The sequence below is a fragment of the Benincasa hispida genome, chromosome 8 (assembly GCF_027475165.1).
Source record: "Benincasa hispida cultivar pf3 chromosome 8, pf3_genome.v1.1, whole genome shotgun sequence".
Taxonomy (NCBI): domain Eukaryota; kingdom Viridiplantae; phylum Streptophyta; class Magnoliopsida; order Cucurbitales; family Cucurbitaceae; genus Benincasa; species Benincasa hispida.
The window spans coordinates 29,105,247-29,112,015 of NC_143485.1; the positions used below are offsets into that span (position 1 = coordinate 29,105,247).

The following is a 6,769-nucleotide window of genomic DNA, read 5'->3' on the forward strand; positions in this document are numbered from 1 at the left end:
CCGATTTTTGTTTAAGAGGTGTCCATAAAAAATGCCTATGGTCATCCAAAAACGAAACATGGTATCAAAAGCCTGTTGTAGAAAATATTGGGGCTGGTCCCCATACATCAGAATGAATCAAATCAAACTTAGTTGTAGCCCTTGACAGTGAGTTTGAAAATGGCAGAAAGTGAGGCTTACCTAACTGGCACGAGTCACAGAACATATATTTTTCATTAACTTTAATTGACTGTTTACACTGATCTAAAATTGACTTCAAAACTTTGGGGGAGGGATGGCCTAGCCTCCTATGCCACAGAACCATAGACTCAAGAACATTTACACTGACATTTGATAGGAAAAATGCTTTTGAGTCATTATTTTTGTCCATAGGTTTAAGGGACTTGGTACTCTATTAATTGAAACCTCACATGGTCGTACGATTGCTTCTCCAAGTTGATAAAGACCATCTTTAAGTGTGCCTTTCACCAGAGTGTTGCCCAATGCTTGTCCTTTATCATACAACAATTTACATGAAATTCCACAAATATATCATCATCTTTGGTTAGTTTAGAGATGCTCACTAAGTTCTTTGCAATAGAAGGAATATAAAAGACATCTTCCAAACTAAGCACACACTTATCAGATTTTAGACTTGAATTTCCTATAGCAGAGATATACAACTAATCACCATTACCAACAGTCACAAGGGCAGTACCTGAATATTTTGTTGGATTCACAATATGGTTTAAGTCAACTGTGACATGGTTGGTAGCATCACTATCAGCATACCAATTGACATCTCCTGAATTTTCTAGGGTGGCCGTGAAGGGATTATTGGAGAAGGACGTCATGAAAGCTGATGGAGTTGTGTTGGAAAAGTTCTGTTGGCCAGACTCTCTGCCCTGATTTTTTATTTTGATCGGGAACATATTCCCTGTTGTACCTTTGGTAGAAAACATCGACCGCATGACCATATTTGGAACATACCTGGCATGTTGGCTGATTGCCCCTTCCTTGACCCCTGCCTCTATTGCCCCCTCCATTGGACTAATAAGAGTTTCTCGAATTAGTATTCTGAAATTTAGAGTTACCTTGATTGGTGTTGGAGTTAGGAAGCTTAGCGCCAACATTATTTTTGTTGAGGGCTATATTCACCGAAGGGCTACCTGTAAAAGCAATAGAGGTTGTGGTCGAGTTTTGATGTTCTAGTCGTTTCTCAAAGGAAAGAAGTTCGGATTGCATATCCAGCCAAGATATATTAGGTTTGCTTTGAATCACAACAACTACAGGGTTATACTCTTCATCTAGACCAAGTAAAACTTGAGAAATTAAGTTTCTAGGAAATACCAGACTGTCAGCCTGAGCTAAGTTGTCCAAGTGGAGCTTCATGAGTTTGAGATACTCAGACATGGTGGAGTTTCCCTTCCGTGTCTGTTGAAAAACTTGAAGGAGATAGTCCTCCTCAACCATTGATTGAACTCCAAATAGGGTGTGGATAGCATCCAAGAGGCCCTTGGCATTTTTCGAATCCCATTAACTGTACTGTAACTTCTGGTGCCATTGAGTTATATAACCATCTTAACAGTAGTTGATCAGTTGTGACCCAGGCCTCATAAAGAGGATTCATGAGTTGTTCACCTGTGGAGCTCGATGGGCCTCTGAAGAGATCAGAGTTGATTGTCCCCGACTCATGTACTGTCAGACCTTCAACAGGGAGGGAGATGAACATGGGAGGTAATGCGTTATTTTATGCGATGAAATAATGGTGTAGAATGTGATGGTGGAATATGCATTGTGCATGCAAATTTTCTCAGTAAGACCCAAGTATAAATCCTACTGAGTTGCCTGGTAAGCCCAGGGTCAAACACAGGGACTAAAGAAAACAGTATGTGATGGTAATTTTAGATCACTTTGCGGTAACAAATAAATCAAAGTGTTGGTTGGTTTGTTGTTTAAGGTATAAAATGTAGGCGGCAGATTTGAGAAAAGAGTAATTATGCGACAGATACACTGAGTATGCAGAGGAACGGGTTGAGAAGGTCTTTTGCTAGCATTTCCTGAGAATGCGTTCAAGCTATGCGATCATGCTACACTCATGCGATAGCAGTTCATTTTCCAATGCAAATGCGATAGCTCCTAATTTTAATACGCATGTGATGAATGTGATAATGTCTATAGAGCTTATTCCTAAGTCTCTACTTCTTGCCTATGCGATGATGAAAGATGCACACAAGGACAAGGCGACCGCATACAATCATAACCTATCTCTAGGATGCATGTGATGGCTTAATAGCAAATAGAACTTATTTCTATGCTTCTATCTCTTGATTATGCGGTTCTAATCTGACTCTCCCAAGCCTAGATTCTAATCTGACTTTTCCAAGCCTAGATTCTATCCTTAGACTACCCTCCCGAGTATCTCTAATGGATGAATGATGCATACATAATATAAGATGATCGCATAAAGTGAAGATCCCAGGTTACACTAGCTAAGTGCTTCTCAATCCATTCGACAGATTTAGCTACTCATGCGTAATGTAAAGAGAGTGGACATATATAAAGATGCAATTTCCATTTTTATAAATAGGTTCAGAGTACAAAATGAAAATGGAAAATAAGGGTAAAGAGCCTGGTAGCAATATCTTGCTTCCCAAGGCTTTTACACTGTGTTATCTCTATTCTGCCCAAAAGATGTTCTTGCTTCTGCAAGAGTTCGCCCTCTCTCTGATCTCAATGCTTCCCGACACTCTTCCGAGTTCACCAGGACGATTTCTCCGTGTAATCTCCCTTCACTCACTTCCGCCTTCTAAGTAAAAGAAAAACTATGAACAAGGTTAACTTCTATCTATATGGTGAACTCTGTAAACTGAGCGAACTCCTTCAATCAATATAGCCTTCGGTATTTATAGAGCTTCAGGGTGAAGAGTTTTTTCTCTCAAATGATTGCACTGATGGGATGGCATTAATTCTCTGTCTGATGCACCGAATATTTGTCACTGAAAAGTTGAGTGTACTTGCTACAGTAGGTTGTTAACGGCTTGTCAACTTACTTCGGAATCGACCGTCATCAGCTTTCTGTCCCATCGTGATTTATTAAGCTTTCACCCAGATGCGCCTACCTTGATGCACCGACTCTATGCGGCCACCTTCTTGAGCATATTTTCGCGAGCGCAAACAATCGCATAGCCTGCAGACGCAATCTCTTAATGCGCTCGGACGTTAATTTCTTTGGATCGCATTTCCACCTTGCGTCAACGCAATTTTCTTGCATAAAATACATAAGTTAATTGTTTTAATGTGATGGACGCATGTAATTGCAATGTTACAAACTTAATGCTTTTGGACGCAATATTATATATTTTTACCGTCGTAATCCTGCATTTTTTTTATAACTTTGCGTTGTAATAATGTGCATGTCTGCCCGTTATCACACCCCAAATTTAAAACAATGCTTGTCCTCAAGCATGAGCTAAAGATTTTCTTTAGAAAGTCGACCGCCTTCTCTTTCCTAGATTTCTCAAGGTTGCCTTATTCAATTCCTATGCACAAAAATCTCCTTAATTCTCATCCAGGTCTCTTCTTAAAATACTTCTAAAATTTAGGGACCGCAAGTTTAACCCTAAAAAAGACTTTACTAGTTTCCAGGCCATCGCATGATTTATTTCATAAAAAAAAATTTCCAACTGGGGTGTTTTCAAATGATTTTTATCCTTGCGTATTTTAGACATATATTTTTTTTATGACCTTGCGCTGATCTAAGTGCCCAGCCTTCGTTTTGGCTTGCCCCCACGGGTGTCATGCGGACATCCAACTACGAGCAAGGCGCTCTTTCTCAGTCTAAACTCATGCCCATTTGGCAACGGAGTTGCGATCATTTATTTATGCATTGATCACGATTCCTACCTTCGTTTTGGTTTGCCCCCACGTGTGTCATGCGGACATCCAACTATAAGTAGGATCCGATCGCAACATTATGATTTTTTTTAGAACCTAAAAATAGCAAGGTCGAGAATAAATACTGCACCCCTAAATTTAAACGCAGCAATGTCCCCATTGCTGAAAAATTAAAAGAAGTCATGCGATGCTCTTAAAAAAGTTTCATAAAAAGTCAGTTTGAAAGAAAGCTGGCAGACCACTAACTTCTAGAAATATTTCATGAGTTGACTATCCTAAAATTAGGTTGACTCTAGTATATACGAAAAAATAGAAGCATGCGTTTCATCATTGAAATCATAATTGGCAAAGAGAAATAATGCGGTGACTTACTAAACTAATCAATGTATAATGATTGCGCCGACTAAAGAAGATGCGATGATAAAATTATCAAAGTTAAAATGATATGTGATAGAGCAAAATTTGGAATAAATAAAGTAAAGGAAAGATATAACCCCCAAATTTGCTCTGTCGTCCGCATTATTTGTGAACACATCCTTCTTTGCGGCGAACTGCTCTCTTCGATTGCGGTGGCGGAATAAACTAGTTGTGTCTTTTGTGTAACGCCTCCGCAATTGTTCACCACGATCGTTGCAAAGAAAACATTGAGAGGGTCAAATAATAAAAAAAACAAAGTTAACAAATTTTTTCTCTCTTTTTTCTTTTTTTTTTTTTTTTTTTTTTTTTTTGATGTAGAAATGCAAAGACAAGTATACGATAACATTAAAAGAAAGGGTAACGAAAGTTCATAAATCATTGATAGGAAGAAGGATATTCCAAAAAGATTGCGTCCCTGATGAGTTTGAGTTGCATAGTAACTCAAGGACTGGTTATTTCAATTTGGACTTTTTACGTCCACGGCGGCTTTCTCTTCTTTTCTCGGTCTTCTGGGATCTTGATTTCCTTAATCCGGAGCTTTTTCCCATTAACGATCATCCCGATCTCCCCCTTGTGCACATCAATTTGAGCGCACCCGGTCGAGAGGAATGGTCGTCCCAATATGATGGGCGCATCTTCGTTCGCTTTATAATCCAAAATGATGAAGTCTGCCGGCAAGATGAATCTGTCAATTGAGACTGTGGCATCTTTCAACTCTCCCTCGGGATGTATTCGGGATCTGTCCGCAAGCAGGAGTCTCCGCCGTGGGCATGAGTTTACCTATATTTAATTGTTTGAAGATGGACAACAACATTAAGTTTATACTCGCCCCAAGATCGCATAGTGTTTGATCATTGTAGACCCCTCCAATTGAGCATGGTATTGTGAAGATTCCTGGGTCGCACATTTTTGGTGGGATCGTAATATTTTGCATTACTGCTTCTGTAGTGATCTTATCTTCATCATTCTGTTTCTTTTTCAATCTTTGCGGGAATGGTGGTAGCTGGACTTTTTCTATCTCATGTTCTAGAGGCTTGAAGGTGGACGCAACTTTTGGGTTCATCTTCTCGGGCTTTTCTGAATCATATGTCAACGGGTCATTGGTTGTCACCGCATTCAAGTTGGTTGTGACGGGTTCCTCCCCAACTTCCGCTGTCATTTTTTCGCTTAGCAAAGAGACTGCTAAGCATTGTTCCTTTATTGTACCACCAAGTTGCAAGGGAGTTCAGTTGAGCTCGGAAACGCTCCTTGCAGTCTATTTTTGAGTTCGCCTGCAATCTGTCCTAGCTGAATTTCAAGATTTCGAATGGATGTCACTTGATTCTGAAGCACTGATTCATTCTTCTCAATATACTGCTTCAGCAAGCTCTCTAAGGATGAAGATTGCAGTGCCTTCGAACTGCTAGCTTGGTTATGCGTTTGACCGTTTGTTCGCGGGAAAAATCCTGGTGGCCCTTCCTTTTGCGCCACTGATTGAAAGTTATGTTGTTAATTTTTCCACGTGAAGTTAGGGTGGTTTCTCCACTCGGGGTTGTACGTATCAGAGAAAGGGTTATTCTTTAAGAAGCATACTGACTGCGGATTCCTTGGGTATTTTTCCATCGGATGTGCTTCTCCACAGATGACACAGCTCGTGGTTGTTTGAGTACTTACATTGACCTACCCTTTCTGCATTCCCGTGCTGTTGATTGCGATGCCTTGTATTAGGTTCATCATTGTGTTCATTTGAGTTTGTAGGGATGCGATAGCACTATTATTTGCGTCACTATCTTTAATTCTTAATCTTTGATCGCTTTCTCTCCAGTCCTCGTGATTTTTTGAAATGCGATCAAGTATATATGCCTCATCGTAAGTTTTATCAAGCAGACCTCCAGCTGCTGCCGCATTGGCAGCCATTTGCAATGTAGGGTTTAATCCGTGGTAGAAAATCTTCATCTGTAAGTAGTCTAGTAAGCCATTATGCGGGCAATCTCTTACCAGCCTCTTAAACCTCGCCCAAGCGTCACTGAGTGATTCGTCAATTTCCTGTTCAAAATTCGTAATTAACTTCTTCCTCCTTGCGTTCTCCATTGGAGGGAAGTATTTCTTCATGAACTTTTCCACTACTTGTTCCCACGATGTCATCTCTCCTAGTTCGAGAGAATAAGCCCACTTCCTTGCTTGATCGCATAAGGAAAATGGGAACAATGTTAATCGAACCTCCTCATTGGAGATATTTGGGAACACAAAAATGTTGCAAATTTCAATAAAACTCCAGCGATGGGCGTGCGGGTCCTCGCCACGCCTTCCACCAAACTGTCCAGCCATTTGAATCATCTGCAACATAACCGGTTTCATTTCGAACCTCAATCTGCCCAGCACTGGCCTCTTTCGATTGTTCTGCCATTCTTGGAGTTTTGTCTTGTTGTTGTTGGTGGTTGGTTCTCAATCTTCATCGGAATGTTCTTTCAATCTCTGGGTCGTAATTCTCCAGAGA

General features: G+C 40.3%; 1 non-coding gene across 1 annotated transcript; it reads left to right on the forward strand.

Moving 5' to 3' along the window:
- Positions 1-6,244: 6,244 nt before the first annotated feature.
- On the forward strand, positions 6,245-6,351 carry LOC120084345 (small nucleolar RNA R71). The gene has a single exon (XR_005483704.1). It is a non-coding gene; the product is annotated as a small nucleolar RNA R71 (small nucleolar RNA).
- Positions 6,352-6,769: the final 418 nt, after the last annotated feature.